Source organism: Neolamprologus multifasciatus, chromosome 17 (genome assembly GCF_963576455.1).
Source record: "Neolamprologus multifasciatus chromosome 17, fNeoMul1.2, whole genome shotgun sequence".
Taxonomy (NCBI): domain Eukaryota; kingdom Metazoa; phylum Chordata; class Actinopteri; order Cichliformes; family Cichlidae; genus Neolamprologus; species Neolamprologus multifasciatus.
Window position 1 is genome coordinate 35,382,149 of NC_140455.1, and position 23,067 is coordinate 35,405,215.

The 23,067-nt window shown below is 39.5% G+C and overlaps 1 long non-coding RNA gene across 1 annotated transcript; it reads right to left on the reverse strand.

Moving 5' to 3' along the window:
* Positions 1 to 3,767: 3,767 nt before the first annotated feature.
* LOC146499759 (uncharacterized) lies at positions 3,768 to 22,001 on the reverse strand. Its single transcript, XR_014870202.1, has 2 exons — positions 21,598 to 22,001; positions 3,768 to 20,890 (listed from the first exon to the last, which is right to left on the reverse strand). It is a non-coding gene; the product is annotated as an uncharacterized LOC146499759 (long non-coding RNA).
* Between the last annotated feature and the right edge of the window lie 1,066 nt (positions 22,002 to 23,067).

The window sequence follows — 23,067 nt, forward strand, 5'->3', positions numbered from 1 at the left end:
CTGCTCAAAGATGCTCGTCTCCTGTCCTCTCCTCTGACACTTAATCAATGCACTGGAAGTAGCCTTTCACACACAATCTAATTATATGGAAATGAAGGAAAACCAGGGGGCCTATGCTAAGTGTGTGAGCATGTATGCCCGCACGGATATACTTGCACTAAGGTGACTGCTCACAGTGACAGAGGTAAGAAAAGCGCAGGAAAGCAAATGGGATCCACATACACATAACAATAAAGCTGTAGCTGTTGTAGGTAACAACAGGTTCTTATGACCTCTCGCCATAAGAACAGTTTCTCTCGCTCTGCTGTTGGACTCATGAACAATAACCATAAGACTGTTCCCAGCACTTGCTCTGATTCAAACACATGACCCTGTATTGTGTTCCATTTTTGCACTGATCATCTCCTGCATTCATGTATATATATCAATCTCCATCGCACGTTTTATATTTATTTAAGTTTGTCTTATCGTATGTCTCGCACAAAGTACCGCAGCAATTTCCTAATGTTGTAAATCTGCTCAACATATGGCAAAAAAACCCTTTCTGATTCTGATTCTGAACAGGGCATGCACAAAATACACATTCTGAGCTATAACTCAAGAATAAGCCTACATATGATCTGAACTGTATTGTTATTGGTCCCTATTGTGCTCTATTTCTTACCATTCATCAGGATCTGACACATGCATGGAGCTGTAATCTTGTCCCAGAACGAGCGTGCATGTGAGTGTGTGTGTTTGGTGGTGAAGGTGATGATGTAGAGTGGGGTCAGGGTTAACTCATAATAAATCCTGCATGTGCAGCCATTAAAGTGAAGCTACTGCCCAGACATTTGTCTATGGAGTCATCAATAAAGTGTGATTGCTCAGTTTAACATGGCTACTGTCCTAGCTGTCTTTTTCACTGTTTGAGTTTTAAATCAGCATACAAGCCTATTTATTCATGAACATGTGCATTTTATCTAAACCTTTATTTCCTAACAGGACATTTTGGATGTTGGAAAAGTTTAAGGTTTGTTTTTAGCACTAACTGTACTGCACTATTGCCTGTCACAGCCTCTTTTAATGCTATGCTGCTACTACTACTACTTCTTACAAAATCAAATCAAATCCTAAAATTGAGGATACTAGCATTTATTTAAACGGTTATGAACAATCATAATATTAAAGTACTTTAAAGTTGAAGCAACCCTGAAATGAATAAGATGATGGATGGATGTGACAGTCATTAATTAAAATAAAGAAGCGTAACCCCAATGTGGGCACTTTTGTGAAATCACACTGGTGCTATTGGACTTTTAAAAGACAACATATCTGGACATACCACGTCATCACAACAAGTTTCACTAGCAAGAAGGCTTTATCCATCAAGCCAAGAGCTATCAATTTAGTCAGAAGAACAAGTTAGTCCTTAGGACAGATTGATGTTATGATCATGTTTATCAAATCAGGCGTTTTATATGAAAGCCCTGATATCCTTGTCTAATCAACTTTGAATCATAAAAGGGAAAAGATGTAATTGCTGACCTCTAATTGTGTAATTTCTTCCTTGGCTGCAGCGATGCAGAATTCCAGCATGTATCAGTAACACAGAGCAGTCATAAAGAAATTATAAATGCTTTATCAAGTGTTATACATTAGTAGTATATAATGTTCAATGTTTTTCACAGCAGAGCTTGCTCGTGCATATTCATTTCTTGTACGTTAATTATTTTTTATTACCATTTGTTTGTTATGTACATGTATATAGATTTTTAAGATGCCCACCTTGAAGCATGTATAACTAACTATACAAGTAGTTATGTATTTCATTGTGTTGGCTCACTCCTTTATGGAGAAAAATGATATGTATGATATTTTTCAGATGTTCTTTTTGTACTAAAGATTATATAAAACAAGGAAGTGTAGATTTTAAGTCTGGAAAATCAACCCATTGCAGATGTGCCTTAAACTTAATTTACTTCTTATGAGTAAGCAGAGCAATCCTTTTGGTCTTACTGTTTATAACATCCTTTCTTTAAAGTGTCGAGTTTAATAATAAAGCAGAAGGTGGCCTCACCTTGTGATTGACAAGTTGCTGTTATATGACCATGCAAGACCCTCACAGTTCAATTCCAACTGTGGGCACTGTAATCTACAGACTTTCTAAGTTCATTTTAGTTTAACTGTAACTGATAAATGAATAGACCTCCTGCAACAGTGAATAATAAAACAACGCTAATTCTCAATCCACTATACAGTGTGCATAAGGCGATAATGTTTCCACATTACTGGATAGAGTTGGTGCTACTTTGGTGTGTGCATGTCAGAATATGTGAATAACAGCAATACAGTGAAGCTCACGATTGAGTCAAGTGATCTGACAGCTGTCAGTTGAACCCATTTCAGCTCAAATACACACAAACACAGACAAGCATACACACACACGTCAATTATGGTGAACTGAGCAGTGGTGAGCTGATTGGGTAATATGTTTACTCCCTGCAGCCACTGTCAGCAACAGACCAACTATACAGTGGACATCACCTGGCACACTAAGAATCGGACAAATGCACAAACATACAGTAATGTGCAGTGTGGTCAGGATGGCAGGATAGTACCACTACACTACCAAAGCTACCAACAAATCGTAAAGAGTATATATAACCACAGATGCAAAGACTGTACCACATGCATACATAGACACATTTACATAGACACCTATTTAATCTCACTTAATAAGGAATTCCAATGTTGGAGCTGTAGGGTGACATTAGAGGTGTCACCAGAACTGATAGTTAAGATACCATTAAATATCAGAATTCAAATTAAGTACCACCTCCGTGATGCTTCTATGTTCCATACTTGATGGGCCATAATAACGTGATAGCACACTCTGTACATACCGCAGGGGCGTACCAACAGAATTTAAAAAGAAAAAAACTAAACTCAAATGGGAAAGACTACGCTGATCGGTTAATTTTCAATTAATTGCCCAGTCATAGTCCACATGCACAGGAACAAAATAAGAAAACAAGACAGTGGAAGAGAGTGACCTACGTGCAGTTGCCATGATAGCGCTGCTCCACCTCATTTACAAGACAGACAGTAAAGGTCAGCTATGGAGGAGCTTTCCGTTTGTTGGACAACAAATTGTTTGTGTGTGTGTGTGGGGGGGGGGGGGGGGGGGGGTGTTTGCAAAAGATGGTGGTATCATGCTTTTCAGGGCAAGGGAGGAAATTCTTCCAATGTGCCAAGTACCTAAAAGGACCTCCATCCATGTTTAACTAAACTGGACAGGTATTTTGTTTTGGTATCTGGTATCAAGAATCACATAATTCAGCTCGTACTGGTATAGACTACTAGATTCATCATATCGTGACAATACTAAAGGACATGGGTACAACGCTGTGACTTTCAAGCATCCATGGCAGCAGCACATGGATGCTCTACTTACACAACAATGCTTCATGATAAATATTCATGGTTAACGCTAACATGCTGATGCTAACAATGTAGATCGTTTACTTTTGTTGCCCCCTGAGAGATGAAACTTTGAGGTATCAGTTCAAGATTCTGGATTTCGCTCCTTATTGGAGGAATTTGCATAACAATGTGCTGCACCCATGGTGTGCTGATGAAAGAAGTTTGAAATCTGAGTAGTGACGCTCTTGTTAGCAGTAGCTGCTACAGTCAGAAATTTGTTGATGCACATGTCTGTGACTGAAAGTATTTGCATACAGATAAGCTTAACTCCAACAATTGTTATACATCGTTATTATTGCCTCAAAAAACGGTTACTGATACGGTATACTGGCTCATGCAATATTACTGCAATTCCTTTCTTCTCTATGACTGCTGAAGAGTTGCTCTGAATACTACAGGCTAGTAGCTAAGCAGACAGTAAGACACAGGAGCATCTAGAACTTTAAAGCAAATTTCAAATATTAAAATATATCAACCCTCTTTTATCAAAGACTAACAAATTAAACCGGATTAGCAAAACTCTGACTTGGAGAGAGCCCTGTTGTTTACAATTTTAAACAAAGCATAAAGTTTGGACGGCAAACCAAGAAGTAACATTTTGATTTGATGTTGTCACTTGCCTAAATTAAAGGTCAGTGGATCAGCAAAGTCAGGGCTTCTATACCCTCGGGTCTGGACATATATGCACCAACTATCTGTGCTATCAATGTAATAACTGTTTACATATTTCTGTGTGAACCAAAATGTTCAGAAGATTAACTGACAGAAATAGTGAATTATTTTACACCATTATTATCAACTGAGTGAAACTGCAGGTGCTGAGCCAGGAGAGAATAACAAAACAAGTTATGATTGAAGTCATCAAGTTCAAGGCCCAAACAAAAAAGTCAGAAACTCTGAATCCATGTCTATCAACATCAACTGAAAATCAATCCAACGCTAGATAATGACTATTTTAGTACAGATATGGAATATTATTAAAACTAACAAACTGATCTGCAACATGAACGAAGTAAAAAGAGGAAAGAGGGAGATAGCAACGGTTCATGTGAAGCAGGAACACTGGCCCACACCAATAAAACCACACACATCAGAGACAGAAAGGACAAACGAGAAGAAAGGAGCAACACAGGAAGAATTAAGAGGATGTAGGCAATAAAACAAAAGACCAAAAGACTTTAAGAGACAACAAGCGATAGATGGAGACAAAGTGATAAAGAGTGTGTGTGCGCATGTGTGTATTCATTATAAAAGTGTTCAAATTGTCTTGGCGTCCTATCAGGTGGCATCAAACCCATGCGCGATCTGGAGGGGGAACTACAAAGTGGATCCTGGGGCCTGCAGAAAGAAGCCTTTTTGATCGCGCTAATTAAAAGCCATTTTGTTTAAAACAAACAGACACAAGTCTAATTGGCTCTTTTCCATAAGAAAGGGAAGGATGCTGAAAGTGGAAGAACGCATGAAGGAGGGAGGATGTGTGTGTTTTTCTGTGCGTGAGGTAGAACTGGATCAGAGGGAAGCTGTGCTCGGCTGGCACATTCACTGCTTCAGACACACAAACATACGTAAACAAGGAAGCACACTTTTTTTTTTCTTTTCTTTTTTTTACTGTGACCCACTACTAAGTATTCCCTAAACATAAAGTAAGACAGCAATGCAAGTCTGTAAGGGGATAACAGGTGGAGATGCGGACAGTTAAAACGCACACAGACACAAATCCAAACAGGCAAAACATTTCAAAGAAAACTGCACATCTAACTCCACCACACAGTCTATTAAACATCAGCTATTAGTGCCATTACTGTTTCTACAGCACATAACATCTTGTCAGCTTTCATTCATTTGACTGTTTTTCTTCAAAATCACAGAAACTGGATTATAATAATTTTTCACTACTTTTATAATAACGGTGAGAACAGGACATTCACTCAAGACAACAGTGAAAATGCTCATGGATTGAACACTGTGTCAGGTAAAAATTTGCATGTGCTAAAATTTGAATATTTTCAGTAGGATGCACCTTAAGTGGCATCGAACACCGCAACAATTGTATAAATGGAACCTGGCCCCTACGGACGAATGTTGGAGATGTGATGGTCAAAATGCTTCGATTTTACATATCTTATGGAGCTGTTCGGCACTTCGGGATTGGTGGGAAAATATAATGGAGGTAATTTTCAGTGTTCTAAAAAGGAGATTTGGTATCTCACCAAAACTGTCCATACTTGGTTTAACCACAGAACTTTCTGATGGAGATTTTTCCAGTTATACAAAAAGATGGATTATTCTGGCTCTTACTACGGCCAAACGGGTCCTGCTAAGACATTGGCGGAAAAAGAACCCCCCTCCCTATGAAGAGTGGCTAAAGACAATGGCTAAGTTGCCGTCTTACGAAAAAGTGACTTATGGTTTATTAGACAAATTGCATCAATATGATTGTATTTGGTCGCCCTTTACAAGCTGGCTTTCTGTAACTTGAAGAACAGAAGAGTAATGACAGAGTGGTGGTGTGGGGATTGGTGTGCGAAGAATAGGATAACTTTCCTTTGTTTTGTTTTTTTGGGGGGGTTTTTTTGTTGTTGTTTGTTTGTTTTTTAAACTACTTATTTATGTAGTTATCCTTAAGTTCTGTTATTGAAGTTTAAAATGAAATAAATAAAAATTGCTGATGACAAAAAGGATGCACCTTAAATTAGTCCATGATATGAAGATGTTGTGTAACAGCAAGGTCAAAAGTCAGACAAATGGCTTTTTAGAAAGTCAAAAAAAATGAACAGGTGTATGTATATTTTAACTCCACCACATTATAAATGGTAACACTGAAATCTAACACACAAAGCTGTTCCTTTCCAAACTGTCAATCGTTAAATTGGACTAGAAGTAAATAGTTTCTGTTACGTTGCTTGTCAACATCACAGCAGATTCAAAATCCCTGAGGAGCGCAGTATGGATACACTGAACATATGAGGGTACATACACGCACACCTGGGTCTGAAAATGGAACATATTGTCTCCCTCCATCTCGGAGTCATCAAATCATGGCCTGCAGCTCCTGTGGTCGATTTCATGTTGTTCTCCTAAGTGTGACTGAACTTAACTGAGCTGAGCTAGACTACAGTCTGAATGATGCTGGACCTGACTACTGACTGGGTCTAACTAACCCAACATAGAGACAGTCTTATTTAACTGCTGCAATCATGCTAAAGGAGCTTTTTATTTCAGGAATGCCACAGACATGTGCCTAAGTGTTCAGGGCTTGGCAGAATAAAGTTGTGAGACTTAAGTATTCCTGCTTTCATTTTATACACATAACCACAATACATGTCACACGCACACAAACAAGTGACACCCAAAGACTGTTTGCATCCTGAGCGATGTAGGAGATTTTACATTTTTTTCATAATGTGTCTTTACAGATTTGTCTGTAAAATGAAATGCAACATGGAATGTCATCACACACTTCCGCTTTGTCTGCATCTTTAAATATCACACACAATGCAGAGGCTTCAGTCGACCCATCCACTGTTGAATGAAGCGCCATTCTTAAGGAAGTGAAACAAGGAGAAATGTTTGAGGTAATTTGAGGTCAAATTACATAAGAACTGGGCTAAAAATCAGTGGCAACTGGTCTTTTGAAGTAATGGTTTCTGGTTCAAATCTCCATCAGACATAACTGACTGCTTCCAGCTATTTGCGTCATCTGCAAAAAAGCAAAGATGAAATCTTAGGCCACCAAAGTGGAGACTCTCTACCACCTGGCACAGATATTCCACCCATAAAAATTATGAACAGAATCGTGACAAACTGCAGACCTCGGGAAAACCAACACTCACTGGAAACAAACATCCACAGACTTACTGTCAGGAGGCAAAAGCTATATATGCTGTTCTGTTTATGTTTGCACATTTTAATAAATCCTTGCACATATTCCCCCTTTTTAGCAGTGAAATATAAAGAAATTAGGGGTGGTTTGAGACTTTTGATCAGTTTTCTACCATCGCACACTTTCTCTAGGCATAAATTGTACACAAGGAAAAACTGCCTCTCTGACATCACAAAAACAAGTTACAGAAAAACACACAGCAAACATCATCTTCCTCACACACGACTCACAAAAGTTTCACAATCTCACACGTTTATGTTTACAACTATAACAACAGAGAAATCGGCCGCTTGAAAGGCAGAAGCAATAGAGGCCAATTTTAACAACGCACACAATACACTACATTAGAGTAGCGCTTCCCAGTCTTACCGCAACACAAACATTCACTTATCTATATGATAATAGGAGGGCGCAGAGCTCAATGTGACAACAAGAGAGAAACGCAGCACAATGCCAAGCAACGCCTGTAGACAGAAGGATGTGAGATGTAATCTTCTCCAAAGAGAACAAGAGTAAGAGTGAAGAGAAAAGAGGGAGATACACGTCTTTATATGCAATACAATTTGGAGTAGGATCTGTTGACAATGAAGCTGTCAAGGAAAAAAAAGTGTAGACAACAGGCTGTTGTTTGGGGAGGAGTATCTTTAGATGAGAAATTGATGCTGGAAAGGGGATGAAATACAGGAAGAACTGTGATACAGGAAGTTCTGACAGCTTTTAGAATTGCAACTGGTGAGTGTAAATAAAGTATGATTCTACACCTGACACACGTACAATGTCTCTCTTACATCTAATGTACGTTTGAACTGCTCTAAGTGAAGCATAAAGTGGAAAAAAATAATGCGAAGGAGGATGTTCCTATCTTACCTGTGTGGCGTTTTTATGTATGAATGTGCAAGCTTAAATGAAAACCATGCTTGTTGAACTTAAAATGAACAGCTCATAATTCTGGAGAAGTGCTTATTCGTTATCTTTGTCGAAAAATTAGATAAGATCCATTAATAAGTGAGGAGTAACGACATGCTTAGCAGATTACAATTTAAAGAGCACAGACGGGGAAACATTTAGTTAGGCTAATATCCAAACCCTAAGAATGTACTTAAGAGTACATGAAACTAGGGGTGGCCTCAGAATTGTGCCACAATGTTTCAAGGTAATTTGTGATAATTACATTTTTGAGAATAAAGAAAAAAAATGATGGTTTTATTAGTGATTACAGCTTGTAAGCAGTCATCATGTAGTAATATAAATAAAATCAAGGGTATTTTTTTAGTCTTTTTTTCTATATAATATATCTATCTATCTCTATAGATAGAGATAGATAGATAGTAGGGGTGCAACGATACTTGTATCGAAATTGAACCGTTCGATACAGTGCTTTCGGTTCGGTATGCATATGTATCGAACAATACAAAATTTTTAATTTATTTTATTTATTGAGCGCTCAGTGGATCTGCGCTCGACAGTGCAGCCTAGGCGGAGTAGTCGAACACAGATTCACTGAGCACAGGGCAAGCTAGCAGACAGAAGTTAAGCTCGTTGCAACATGGCAACTTGAACCTCCCCCACCCTAATTCAGATCTGGCGTTTGGAACTATTTTGGTTTTCATGTGACATGTGACCCTGAAGGTAAGCATGTCATGGACAAAAGTAAAACAGTATGTTGGATGTGCCAGCAATGCTCAATTACATTGGTGGGAACTACTGCGTTAGCGCAGTTAGCTCGTTAACGTGTTGACGCCGTCCAGCCCCACGCACGGGGCGATCCGCGGTAGCTTGTTAACGGAGATTTGGCGTGTTGTGGCATTAACGTCATTTCAGATTAACGCTGACAGCACTAGTGGGAACACAACGAATATGACTGCACATTTACGCCGACATCATCCTAGTGCAAAGACAAGTGGAAGCAGACAAAAACAACAAGCATGCATGCTACAAACTTTACCCGAGTCATTTAGACAGCCGTTAGCACATGATTCTCCTTATGGGGACCTGATATGTTTAATATGCTGCTGAGAATATAGCCCAGAAGAAGCGTATAGTATAGCTTTTATTTTGGAAAGAGCCATTTCTCTGTAATAAACTCTCTTTTCCAAAGATGAGTGATTCCTCAATCAGATATTAATTTTTTTATTACTTTGTTGTTTCAGCAACATTAAATTTAAAAACTATACTTTTGAGTTAAAATATATATTTAGAATTTTAATAAATGACAAATTAAAAGGCATGAACATTTTTTTTGTATCGAAAAAATATCGAACCGTGACACCAAAGTATCGAACCGAACCGAACCGTGAATTTTGTGTATCGTTGCACCCCTAATAGATAGATATTAGGGTTGCACAATTAATCGTTAGAAAATCACGATCTCAGTTCATACTTATGTGCGATCTCATTTCCAAATGACAACGATTTAAAAAAAAAGAAGAAGAAAAAAGATGACGATTGTACCGCATTTTGATCCGGACATAATATGCATGAAAACAAATGACAAGGGCGGAGCCTTATACCACGTGATACAGAAGCCAGCTGGCAGGGAAAAAACAACAGAGAGCACGTGAGACATGATGAAGCTGTAAAGGCCAAGAAAGTGACTGGAGAAAATCCGTCCCGGTCAACCACCCAAACATCAATAACGGGAACCTTATACAGCGCTTCCCCATACCCGTCAAACTCCCGCAGGCACAAAGAAATTACGGAGGCTATTACTTATCACCTGGCTAAATATATGGCTCCCATCAACACTGATTTAGAAGAATGATCAACACCCTAGACAAACGCTACACAGTGCCGCCCCGCAACTATTTTTCAAGTGTTGCACTACCTGCTCTATACACGCAGTGTCGAGCAACGGTGGAGACGGAACTACAAGCAGTACAACATTTTGCGGCAACGACAAAATGTGAGACATTTGTTGTTTTTATGTTCATTTATTGTTTTTATGTTCAGTCTCAACTGTTACAAAGTTGATGTGCAGTTAATAAGTGCAATAAATATTTATATTGGAAAAGAAAATCATGAGAGAATCGTGATCTCAATTCTAACCAAAAAGTCGTGATTCTCATTTTATGCAAAATCGTGCAGCCCTAATAGATATACATACATACACACACTGTCATTGATGACAGACTAACTAATTTGAAGTTAATCTGAATCTACTGGAGCAAGGTGCCAGCACCAGCACCAATATTAGAGTGCAATAATAGTAACACAGTACAAGTCAAATATAAGTACAAAAGTACCCATGGTAGTTTTTCCCTTAAAATGAAAAAGCTGCTGAACACTAACAATTAAGTAAAGTAACTTCACCTTGTAACTCTTCAGCTGAAATTGACAAATATTTTCTACCTGGATGATGCATATTTAGTCAAGTTTTTAAACCAGTTGCTTAAAACGTTTTTTCCACCGTGTAGCTTCATGCACAATTTCTGTCCTCTGTGTAATCTCATGGCGCCGGCACGGCTGGCAGCCTTAACCCAATTTCCCTCGGGATGAATGAAGTATGATCAATCAATCAATCAATCTTCCTGCCATATTAAGTGTACCTATCAGTTGCTTGGTTGGCAGTGCTTGGTTATCTACTCTTGGGTCACACATCACCAGCTTCCAGCATCTCCTCCTCGTTGACAGTGTGTTTTTGCCTCAAGTGGTGAAACATGTTTGTTGTTCCTGCCTTTAGCAGGTAATGTTTAGTCGCGTATTTTGCAAAATACTGTTCTTTGTTGGAGGTTGCTCCCCTTTTTATGCATGAAATCTTTATCAGAGGCTGAGATGCTATTTTTGCTCTCATATTTCTGAGATTGTACCACTGCTGTAAACGCAGGGGAACGTCAATGCATGACTTCCCTACATCATTGCTTCAAGATATGACACTTGTTTAAACGGTATAAATATTTATACTGGTATTGTCACGGATGATGAGGCACAAATCTACCTGAAACATTCTGAAAACTGCACTGAGGTACTTATAGTCTACAGACATAATAATTTCTTGAGAAACTGACTAGATAAATAATGGAAAATTGACTAACTGAGGGGAATTAATTTATCTATTTTAAGTGGATCAATCAAGACTGGTGATTATCAGTTTACATTCATGCATACACACTTCTGTGATAGTCTCATTTGCATGTGATGCAACCTCTTAGGAAGTGCAACCAAGTGTAAATAGCTATATCTGGTAGAAATATATCATGTAAAAATGGAACTCAATATAAACATGAAATACTGACTTGTGCAAAGATGTTTCTTTCAAATAACATGCAATATGTAACAGGCTGTGACTGTACCTAGCCTCTTCCTAGTGGTAATGCTAGCCTAAGAGCCAGTAGTTCTGGCTAATTCAAATTAACTCAGTTGCTTCCAAAGTCTTCCATCTTTTTACCCTGCAGTGATTTCTGCTGTGGTAACTGTTGTTCAAAGTGTATTAGCTCCAACTCCATCATGGTCAGCTCAGTCTTAGTCTGAAATACAGGGTTAATTTTATTTCCTAATAAAAATGATCAGTAAAATAATCAGGAGATCAACAAATAATAAAAAGCGATCCAGCACGGGTGCCCTTCTTCATGTCCCGGATGGAATGACCCTTACTATACCCCCACGACAATTACCACCCATGGCGCATGGCAAAAGAGCTTTCTTACCCCTTTCATCATTTTTCATCTTCTGATGTTTTGCCATGTTTAGTGGTAGTGGTAGTGGGGGGCCTAGCTAGATAATGAGATAACATGATAGAATAAAACAGGCTCTGAATTACAGTGGAGCAAAAGACCATGCTTTCAGCCACCAAGAAAACCAATAAAAACTTATTTTTGTAAACTGAGTCACAAAACTTTCACAAATACTTATAATAAAGTCAAGGTCCTTTTGGATTCCGCCTGTTTCTGGTATATGCAAATCTGGGCAGATATTTTTCCTGTCATGCTAAGCTAGGCTAAAAAAGCCCTGATGTTCCAATTCCTGCTCTCTACTTAACAGAGATTGCATTGATCTGCTCATCTCAGCACTTTCTCCAAAATACTGACCTTTTCCTCTCACGCTAGCCTGCGTGCGACAGGACAACGAATAATCAGAAGGAAAGAAAGAGGGGAAGAAAAGAGCAAGAGAAATCACAAAGGAATTACACTTTCTCTTGGCTCATATGATCTATTATTAATCCAATTTTGCACGGACTCTTAAATTTTTGGGGGGGAGAAAAATCACATTGAGCAAATTAATGAGGTAAACGTAATGATCTGAGATGATCAAAGGATATCAGTGTTGGGCAAAGTATAGCCACCAATTAGTAAAACAAGCGCAGGAAAGGGACTAAAATATGCACCAACGCTCCTGATGAAAAGACGGGGTCAGAGAGAATGGACTAATTTCACAAATGAAACGACGTACAGCAAGACAGGCCCGTGTGTGTGCGTGTGTGTGTGTTCCAGGAGGAGGGGTGTGTGTATGCGGGTCATGTTTGGATTCCCCCTGGGTCTACAAGCAGAGAGAGTAAGAGAGGTCCCACAAGAGCAGCAGGAGAGGAGCTGGCTTTACTTTGATAACAATAATAAGGTAGTTCTCCCTCACTCTCTCCCTTTTTTTTTTTTATCCAGCTTTGGCACAATGTGTACTGCCGCTCTCGTTTGATCCATGAAAGAAGCTTGTTATGTTTTTCTTCCCCCCCTTTTTTTTTTTGAAGAGTTTGATGCACAAAGGAACAGGAGAGTGGAAAAAAAAACTTTGGAAATAGGCGCCCTCTGTCCGAATTGGACTTCGGTTCGTTAGGAAGGCCTCAAGAGGTGTACTTCTTTTTGTTGGTTTTTGTTTAGTATATTTCTGGATTTCGGTTTTTTTTTTTTGTTTTTTTTTTTGAAGGGGTGAGAGTTGCTTGACCTTCTGAATAAGTGTCTGCAGAAACTAGTTGCAGGGGATCTTCTACCCGGTTTCAGTTCCATATTTTTATTCTTCGGCGCAACTAGCTTACTTTGCATGAGTGACATTTCAAAATAACTCCTGTTTTTCTTGCACTTGGCTTTAGCTCCTCTTTCTTTAAGCTAACTTTGCTCAGGATGGATGAGTTGTGCATATAAAGTTGATTCTGCATGTAATGGTGCACTTAAATATAAAAGGTAGCTGTAAGGAAAAGATGGATGACGAGACCGAGTTTATGCACCACTTCACAGTTGTTGCCAGTGAAACAGCACTACAGTAAGTCAAATCTAAGGTCACTTACAAACAGCAAAAACTGACCTAGTGTATAGTAATTCTTAATCCTTCAAGTGCATCAGCTAAAGAAATAAAACAATATAAAACGTTAACATTTGCCCAGTTTTTATTTTAAAACAAATTATAGTAAAGTGTAAAATGCCTAAAAACTCTTTAATATGTGCCTTACAGTTTCTACTATAAGATTTTAACATTTGCCAACTAGATTATCATTTATTGGAAGAAGGGTGGATATCATCCTAATGCCCTTAAGGGGTCTTCAGAGATCTGCTCAATGACTTTAAAAAAGGGTTAAAAAAATTTTATTGATGGTGTTGATTCCCAAAACAGAACAACCCCATAATCTGTCTCTGCTCCACATTGAGCAAGATTGATTGATTAGTACAATCTATCTAGTCTGGTCTCCTGGTCCATAGAAACAAGACAAGCAAACAGCAAAAGACAGCAAAAAACAATCAAAATATATTTGCTATGTCAGTGATGTAAAGTACAAAACTTTGATATAATTATGCCAAACAAATGTTAAAAGTTGAAATTCAATCATAACTGAAGCTCCCAAGGCCATAAATGACAGATAAATGAAATCTAAGTGGTTTTCTGGTCTACTTCGTGAACAATGACCAACCTTCACAAACACACACAGACACCGTAAGTGCCACCGAAAACCCCCCAAAGATATTTCTAAGCTCATGGAATGAGCTAACAGTCTGACTCTCCTCCCTTCCTCTCCTTTTCTGCTTCAAACATGTCTTCCATTTCATTCCACACACCTCCACAGATCATGTGTTCGACTGTCCCTTTCCGTTTCATCTTTTAAAGTCAAATATTATAATTGCTCCACTGGGAACAAAAGTACACAACACATTTCTCACTTTAATAATAACAATGGATCATTTTATGCTTTTAATAAAAAATAAAAACATAGGAGGTAGCTGAGAGGAGCAGATAAGACGGAAGTTTGAATTTTAATCTTGACCTTGGAAAAAAGAAAGACCGGTGGGGAGTAAGGAGGGGCATATTTCGCTGCCATCCTAATTTTTTATTCTTGGCTTATGTATCTCTCTAAGCCTTTGTATGTCTACATGCTGGACTGAGATGCTGGTAGGACAAGTCACTTAAGCCCATTACTCTAATAATTTATATGTCTTGGCAGCACACTCCTCAACCGTATTCAAAGCCTACATATACATAAAAAAGACATCTGTTTGAGAGAGAAAACAGAAACATCAGCTAAAGCGAAAAACACAGAGATTCAGTCTGCAAAGGTGGACTTGTTTGAGGTTCACTGAGAAGGCCAATGATAAAACTTAACTCTCAATATAAAAAATAGTGATAATAATAATAAATAAAGCAATGAAGACACAATCAAATCAATGTCAGAGGGGGAAAAAAAGAAAGTTAGCTGGCAAACTCACAGTAAAAATCACAAATTGCTGGGCATTTAAAAAAAATTCTAACAAATAAGAGCTTGACTGATATCTCATATCAATGCAGATATCTGGCGATCTAAAAATCCAATATTTCCATATATCAGATGATATTTTTATTGCCTTTGGGGCAACCCTACCTCCCTTCTGTGGTAGAACACAAGTAAAACAGAACATATCTAACTCTGCACTGTCAACATCACTGTTACCTTACTTGGTCATGCTGCCCACAGTATATATATTATTTTCCTCATCATTTGTGGACGACTCCTTCACTGCTGCTATCTCTGCTTTTCGCATTACCGTTCCCCCAGCCTGACTACGTCATCATTTTGGTAGTTCTCAATGTTCTGCTGATGTGTCTTATTCTCCCAAGAGAATTCTCATTTCATTCTTATTCTCATTAAACTGTTCTAAATTTTCACGGTTTTCTGATTTTTAAAAAACTAAACCTATTTTGGTTGCTTTGTTTGATGTGGGAGACTTTTACACCAGTAGCCCTTCCTGATGTAACCCTCCAAGGAATTTATCCTAGGTTCATTGGCATATTAGCCAAATGCGCTGATCACCAGACTATGAAGCCACTGTTTTCTGACTTTTAAAACAATCAACTTTTCTTTTCTTTAAATTGGGATTCATTTTACATTTGGGATATTTTTGCCATTTCACCTTTAATCTTCTAGTAATTTAGTCACCAGAAAAATACCTTAACGGCAACACAACTACTGTTGGCAACTGAAAAAATTACATTTATTTAAACAAATTGTTCAGCTGCTCAACATGTTCTTACTGTTTGAATTCATAGGCTCACTTTTTCTTACAAATTTATGAAGCCTTCAAATAGGGCTGTGCAATATGACCAAAACCTCATATCCCAATATAAACATTTATCGTCCTGACAACAATATATATCACAAACATTTTACGTTTCTATAAATTCTGTGAATCTCGAGCAACTGGACTTGCGTGAAGTGTTTTCAGCTGGGCGTCGTGTACCTGGAGTCGAGTGTTTTGACCGATGCATTAAACATTAAACTTAACGGCCGCCGTTTTCTTTGTGAGGATTTATTACACGGCGTGCTGCGGGGAAAAGCCTGTTGTAACGTTTGAGTCTAAGCTTTATTTGGAGCACCTGACGGGTCTTTTTTTGTATCTCATCCATAAACTCTCTCCATACTCTTTCGCGTGATTCTTACGTAGGTGGTAGAAAAGGTTTCCCGTGTTTGATTCTGAGGTAGGGACCAGTTTCCTGCCTAATTTGCATAGTACAGTTTTCTGATTGGTGTCAGACTTTTCATAACCAAACCATGTCCATGCTACAGAGGTAGCCCCATGTTTAGGAGCAAGGTCCTCAATTTGTTTTGACTGGCCTGTTTGTCATTATTTCAGTTTATTTTGAAAAATCTCAACAGGATCTTCAGCTTTATTGTGAAAGGCTTATGTGAAAAATAAACAAGCGGACGGCGGAGCAACATGCTGTGTTTACCATCGTTGTTGCTAACGACAAAGAGTAAAAACAGTTGCTTATTCGTCTGTAGTGTGGTTATTAAAAATATAAGAGAAAAAGAGAACTTCAAGAAATTAATATACCCACTACAGTGACCATCAAAAAAAAAAATATTGCCGTAAACAGTTTATTTTGCGACACCACAAAACAAACGATAGCGTAAAATGAAACGATAGACGTTTTCATATCGTCATCCGATATATATCGTTATATCGAACAGCCCTACCTTCAAACAACCTTCAACCTGACATGGATCAGACAGTGACTGTCCCTATTTGTACAATTCATCATAAAATCCACCCAGTACTGGGCAGGGCTGGGAGGTGGTGATGCTCAGATTTTTATGCACTATCAAATTGAAGATCATTAAACTTTCATTGCATGTGTTTATTATTTTCATTTTGGCCAAATTTATAAATTGGCTAAAGTGATGTTTAGGGAAATAAGATGCATTGCACAAACCCCATTAACCACATTTGTAGATTATAAACTTAAACTAACCAAATTTTTTATTGTATTCTCCAAACTGATAATAGCACAAGCATTTAAGAACTACAAAGTTCAATTACTGCACAGCCATATCTCTCAGTGAGCTAAAAATATGGACAGTCATTCAAAGATGACACACTTACTGGAAGTTACTTGGAAGATGTTTAATGAATAATTTCTGTAACCAAACAAAGCTCCACTTCAAATGTCTGCTGTCTGTTCCAATTTACACTCAGCTGTTATATTTCATTAGTCTACAAGTCACACAAACACACTCTGATAGGGAAAGAAGAGAGGGATATGCTCCAGCAAGTCACCACATGTTGGGGGATTTGTTTACAGCTTCCTGTCTTGTACGAGATCAACACCCCGTTAAATCAGTGACACTCAAACGTGCAGCTTCTTCACCTGAGCCCTAACCTCATATGCTCGTGCACAAACATCCGTGTGCGTGTGCGTGTGTGTGTGTGCGAGAGAGAAAGAGCGGGACCATGACCGAGGGAGAAAGAGCACCTCATCAGTCGCATTGGGAAAATACCATTCAGAGACTGACAGATGTCTCTCTCCGTCTGACTCTTACCTGCATCTAACAATGTGTCTCGCTCCGTGGGCCTGGGGACATGCATGCACCCACTTTGCCACACATGCACAACAATGTAACAAACAAACTCAGTGTGCCTGTCTGTGCGCGTGTGTGTATTTCTGTGTACAGTACATGTTTGTGTTTTCATCACTGTCTAAAACAGAGCGGAAACCAATCCCTGATGCTACGGACAGATAACAATATCCACCGCTGCCAAGCTCCCACAATAACAACTGGGAGCGCAGCAGCAACTGATACTGTAGGACTGTAAATAGCAGACACACTTCACATTCGGTGCAGATACAGTATCACTCAGCAATGACTGCAATTGGTTGTTCAAATAAAACAAGCACAGAGGGTGCAGATAACTCTGAATACAGAATAGCACAGAAAAGAATAGCCTAATAATAAAATCCACAGCTCTGATGGCAATATGTCAGAAATAAAAATACAGCTACTTTATCCGTCATTTGTCATGTACTATAGATGATGAAGTCAGATCTTGCTAATGGAGAAAAATGGTTTTACCTCAGTAATCTTTAGTAGCTCAGTTATACTAATAGTGTCAGACAAGACTGGATGGTAAAAGAATGAGCTTTGCAGTCTGCTAAAAAAACGTAGATCACACAGAAGCATAATCCCTGAACCAACAGAACACTGTTTTATGGCAGAAGCTCTTTACACCTGAGCAGCTTTGACTTTTACCGCCTCTCATTCTTTAAGTCTCTTAAAGAACGACAGACAGGGGAAGATGCTGACCCTAAAATTACACAGTCACTGACACAGCACACATGCAATAAAGGGAGGCTTTACCCTGCAGGATGCCGAGGCAATTAAGGCACAGATAAAGTGCAAAAAAAAACCCAAAAGCTACATCTCAGGCCTCATTTAATATGTTATATGTTAAAGTTCATGACAACATATTTAGAAAAAGACTGAACAAGTACAGCTTGTTTGGAAGGGTTGCCAGGGAAAAGCCTTGTCCCTCTAAAAATAACACGGCAGCACCACTTAGGTTTGGAAAGTTGCATCTGACCAAACCACAAGAGCTCTGGAAAAATCGCTCTGGACCAAGGTGGAGATGTTTACCCATTAAGCAAAGCAATGCATTTGGTGAAACCAAACACAGCAAATCAGCACAAACACTTCGTACCAACATCAAGCATGGTGGTAGTGGGGTGATGATTTGGACTTAGGCACCTTGCAGTCAGTGAATCAAACTCCTCTAATGGTGTTAGTGAAGTATTGTAGGAGTGATGTAACTCTTTGGAGGTGAAATTACAAAACAATGCAGACACAGACACATGAAAGTTAGGTGTACCACAACTTATTTTCACAGGGATTTATTATTTATCCAAAAAACTATTTTGCTTGTTATTGGCTTAAGTGAGAGTGGTAAAAGGTCGCTACTGATGGTCAGGGTTTTATTCTGAACATAAAATTTCCACCGATCTTCATCTGCTTATCCCATTCAGCGTTGTGGAGGCCTGGAGCCTATCCAAACTGTCATAGGGTGAAAAGAGGCATACAGCCTGGACAAGTCACCAATCGATTGTAAGGCTAATGCACAGAGACAGACAACCATTCATGTGACAAATTTAGAATCACCTCATCCATGCGTTTGGACTGTGGGAGTATCCGGTGAGAACTTACGCAGACCCATGGAGAGCATGCAAATTCCCCACAGAGAGGCCCCGAGCAGGATTTGAGCCCAGGACCTTCTTGCTGTGAAACAACACTAAAAACCAAAACCAGCCAAAACTAGAAAGCCAAGCTATCTCACTGTGATTAAGACAATTTTAATACTGAATAAAGATGCCCTTCAATCACTGTCTTGTAGATAATCGTGTTGTCCTAATTTGAAAGCTTCGACATTAGCTCAAGTCCTGTTCTAAACTATTTTCCCTGCTGCCCTTCATTCTGCAAGCCTATGGAGTTTGATTAAAGCCATTAAAGTGGATGCATAATTTAGACGAACATGGCAACCAAACCAAATGACAAACTCAGCTAATTCTGTTATAGCAAAATTACTGATAGCATCTTCTCTGATGTGGACATCGGGTCAGCTGGAGGCACAGCCGAAGATTGCAGCGGTCCCAGATCAGATGTACACACTGAAACACTTTCCCATGTTGCTTGTCTGTGTTTATTGTGCTATGGTGTGTTGATATCTGTGCATTCCTGTATTATCCTTTTGTGTTACACATTTCGATGTTTCTTTTTCTTCGCTACCTAGCCTGACCTGTCTCCCCTATGTGATGTTTGTGTATTGTATGTACGGTCGGCAAGGTCTGTCATCTCGGTTGTGGGCAAAAGACCTGCAACTGACAAATAAAGGCTATCTCATCTCTCATCTCATTTCTAGGAAATGAGAAGCAGCCATAAAAAAAGTAAAATAAACCCAAAATATTCTGATGAAAACCTTGAAGAATTACAGATGCAACTGAAGCTGATTCCCTGCAAATGCAGAACAGTTTTCTTTGTTCACCAAAGAAAAACACAAATGTGCACCTCATGCACGTGTAATTTTCTAAATCCAGTATAAGCAGTATAAGCCCTTTAAAAAAAGTTTTCCACATGCTTGCTAATAGATACTTAAGAGATCCAGTTAATCCCACACAGACCCACAGTGTCAACAAAAACAAAAGCCACAGGCAAAATGTAAGTATCTATAGAAATATTACAGCATTAGAGAACTACCGCTCTCTCTCCTCAGCTCGTCCACCATCCCTCTCCTGCTTTTTGAGAGGCAGGGCGGTGATTGGCGGAAAAAAGCCTCCCTCAATCCAATCCCTAATCCCCAGCAGGCTTTTAAAACATATGACTGGAGGAGGACCAGCGGCGGCTCTCTCACGCTGTCCTCTTCCAAGCGATATTTTCTCTGTGCTGTAGCTGCAACAGAAGCAGCCGTCACAGAAGAAGCAAAGAGAAGCTGTGCGGTGGGGGTTTAAAATTTTAAAAAGGTGCTCATCCACGACCGTGTACCCTGTTCTGCACGCTCTGAGCCTTGGAGAGCAAAGTCGCACTGCCAGGCTGCTCTTGTTGCCTTCGCTTCTGCAACTTTGACTGCATGGTGGGAGGTATCCCTAGCTCTTTAACGACTTACCGGATGCTGCGCTGCTGAGGAGCCCTTCTTTCCTGTGACTCCCGTTCTCCACTGGTCTCTCTCACTGAAAGACAGGGAGGTGATGGAGGTCGGTAGAGGGGGAAGACTGCCGCCGCCGCTGCTGCTGGTGATGGTGGTTTGGGTGCTCACATTGATTTGTGTCACTTCTCTGTCTCTCTCTCCCTCTTGCCACACCACCTCTTTTCCACTCTCTCTCTTCACTTCACTTCACATTACACACACATGCATGCACACATACAGGACAAGATTTGGGCAAATTACACAAAGCTGAGACACTAAGGGCAGGAGAAGTCAATTTGTTTCCTCTTCACAATAGCTACTCATCAAGTCAAGACATTTCTCTTACCAAGAACAAACTATTAAAAGTCTACAAATGATGTGTAACCAGAAGGTAAAATCTAAAACACAGGAGGTAAAATCTGACCTGAAGCTGTAGACTGTCAAGAGGAATAACTTTGAATGTGCCACTATCATAAGTTGTAAAACACTTCAAAACCACAAGCTTTATATTCCATCTGCCTTAGAGCCGGGTTTCTGCCAGCTACAGTAAGTACGGCTCCTTTGAATGACTACCAGGCTAGCAAGTAATACCAATTTTAAATGTTGCCTTGTAGTAGGTGGGTTTACTCAAAAAAAACCCAGACGTGTAATGTAAAATACTCAGTGTCACCTGCCCTGCACTAAACTGCGAGGGAGAAACCACACCTTGAGCCGGAATAGTTGCAGTCAGTCATTTAAATGATTTGGTGACGTTTACATTTAGCCCGAGGCTAAACTTTGGCCTACAATGAAAGCAAGCTAGTCCAAAACTGTGATATTTTCGCTTAAAGGCAGCTGTGGCTACTATTTCTTTTTTTAGTACGTCTACTGCTATCGAAATATAATGGTTAACTTTCAGAATAAAATACTCACCCTTCGACCGCAGAAAAACAAGAAAAAAAATTTTTTTCACACACCCGTTAAGCTCGCGAGGACCTTTGCTGTGTCCCAATTCGGGGTATGCACGCTTGAAGTACGCATTTTAAGTGCGGTTACGTCACCGCCACGCGACGACGGCTGTCCCAATTCGAAGTGTACTTTCAATGCATACTCCAAATGCGCTGTCGATTTCCCCAAATATCAAGCGTGGTCCGGTGCACGCTTCGTGGTCCCATATATCCCACAATTCATAGCGCGGCGGTGGGTGTGGATAATTTTGCCGCAAAATACGGCAGAAGGGAGCGGCCGAAAAGTGAACTGTCAAAAGTAAGTACTGAATATGACGTCACTTATTCATGTGCGAATGTTTAATAACGAAGAACATTAAAACATTGCTATAGAGATTGACAGACCACGTGACTTTCGCGCATTGCATGCCGGTAACTCGTGGCAAAACAATCCAAGTACCGCATCAAATGCAAGCATTTGCAGCACCGCAAAACGTTCATTCTCCGGTTCCAATACCTTCTTGCTTTTTCTTTGCCCCCCAAAAAAGTTATGTACAAAACGAAGGAGAACAATGCCGGACCGTACAAAGACAGACTTGATGAAAAGGCAAAGAAAAGATACGAGGAAAAAATCAAAGGAGTGAAAGGGTTAGACCCTTACGAGCACACAGAGTGGACAAAATACGTTAGCGTGCTGCCCAACTTTCACCACGCTCATATTTATAATGATACGGTTCTTGGAGTGAGTGCATACACTCATGAAGTTCAGTAACTTCAGGTCACTGCATCAAGCCCAGGTACAGTTTACCGACGGATGGGTACAGGACCTTGAAATGCACCGTGTAGAACGAAAGACCATCGTACGTATCATAAGTTTACGAGTCTCACAAATCGTCTTCATAAATACACATTCATTAACGTTTACTAATAGGACCTTTGAGCTCAACGGTAATTAATTAGTAGTGGAAATAATTTCTGGTTCGCATTACAGAAATATAGCAGTGACAATAATATTGTACGCTGTAATCGTACTGGGCAATTAGTGATAGCATAGCACACAATTTCTGTTCAGCGCCAGACTTGTTTGTAACCTATATCACCAATTATGTTAAGAAAAATGACGTATTAACTACTACAAAACACTGACCTTTGTGGAAATGCTTGGAGCAGACTAACCTGTGAGCTGGATGTTCTGGGACGTTATATTTGGTCTTTGAATGGCTGCAATCCAGGCCATCCGTCGCCTCTTTTTACTTCAGAAACATGGCTCGAATAATTTCTCTTCAACGACGTAATCGATAAAAAAAACGATCTCTTTACCCGTCGGCTTCATGGCTGTCATGCGACCGGCTATTGCAGTTAATAATACAACCGCTTCTTGACAGTTTTTTGTGTTTCTTTTTATCGCTGTGTAACTGATTTCAATTGAAAGCCTGCGTGCGCTAGTACCTCTTGC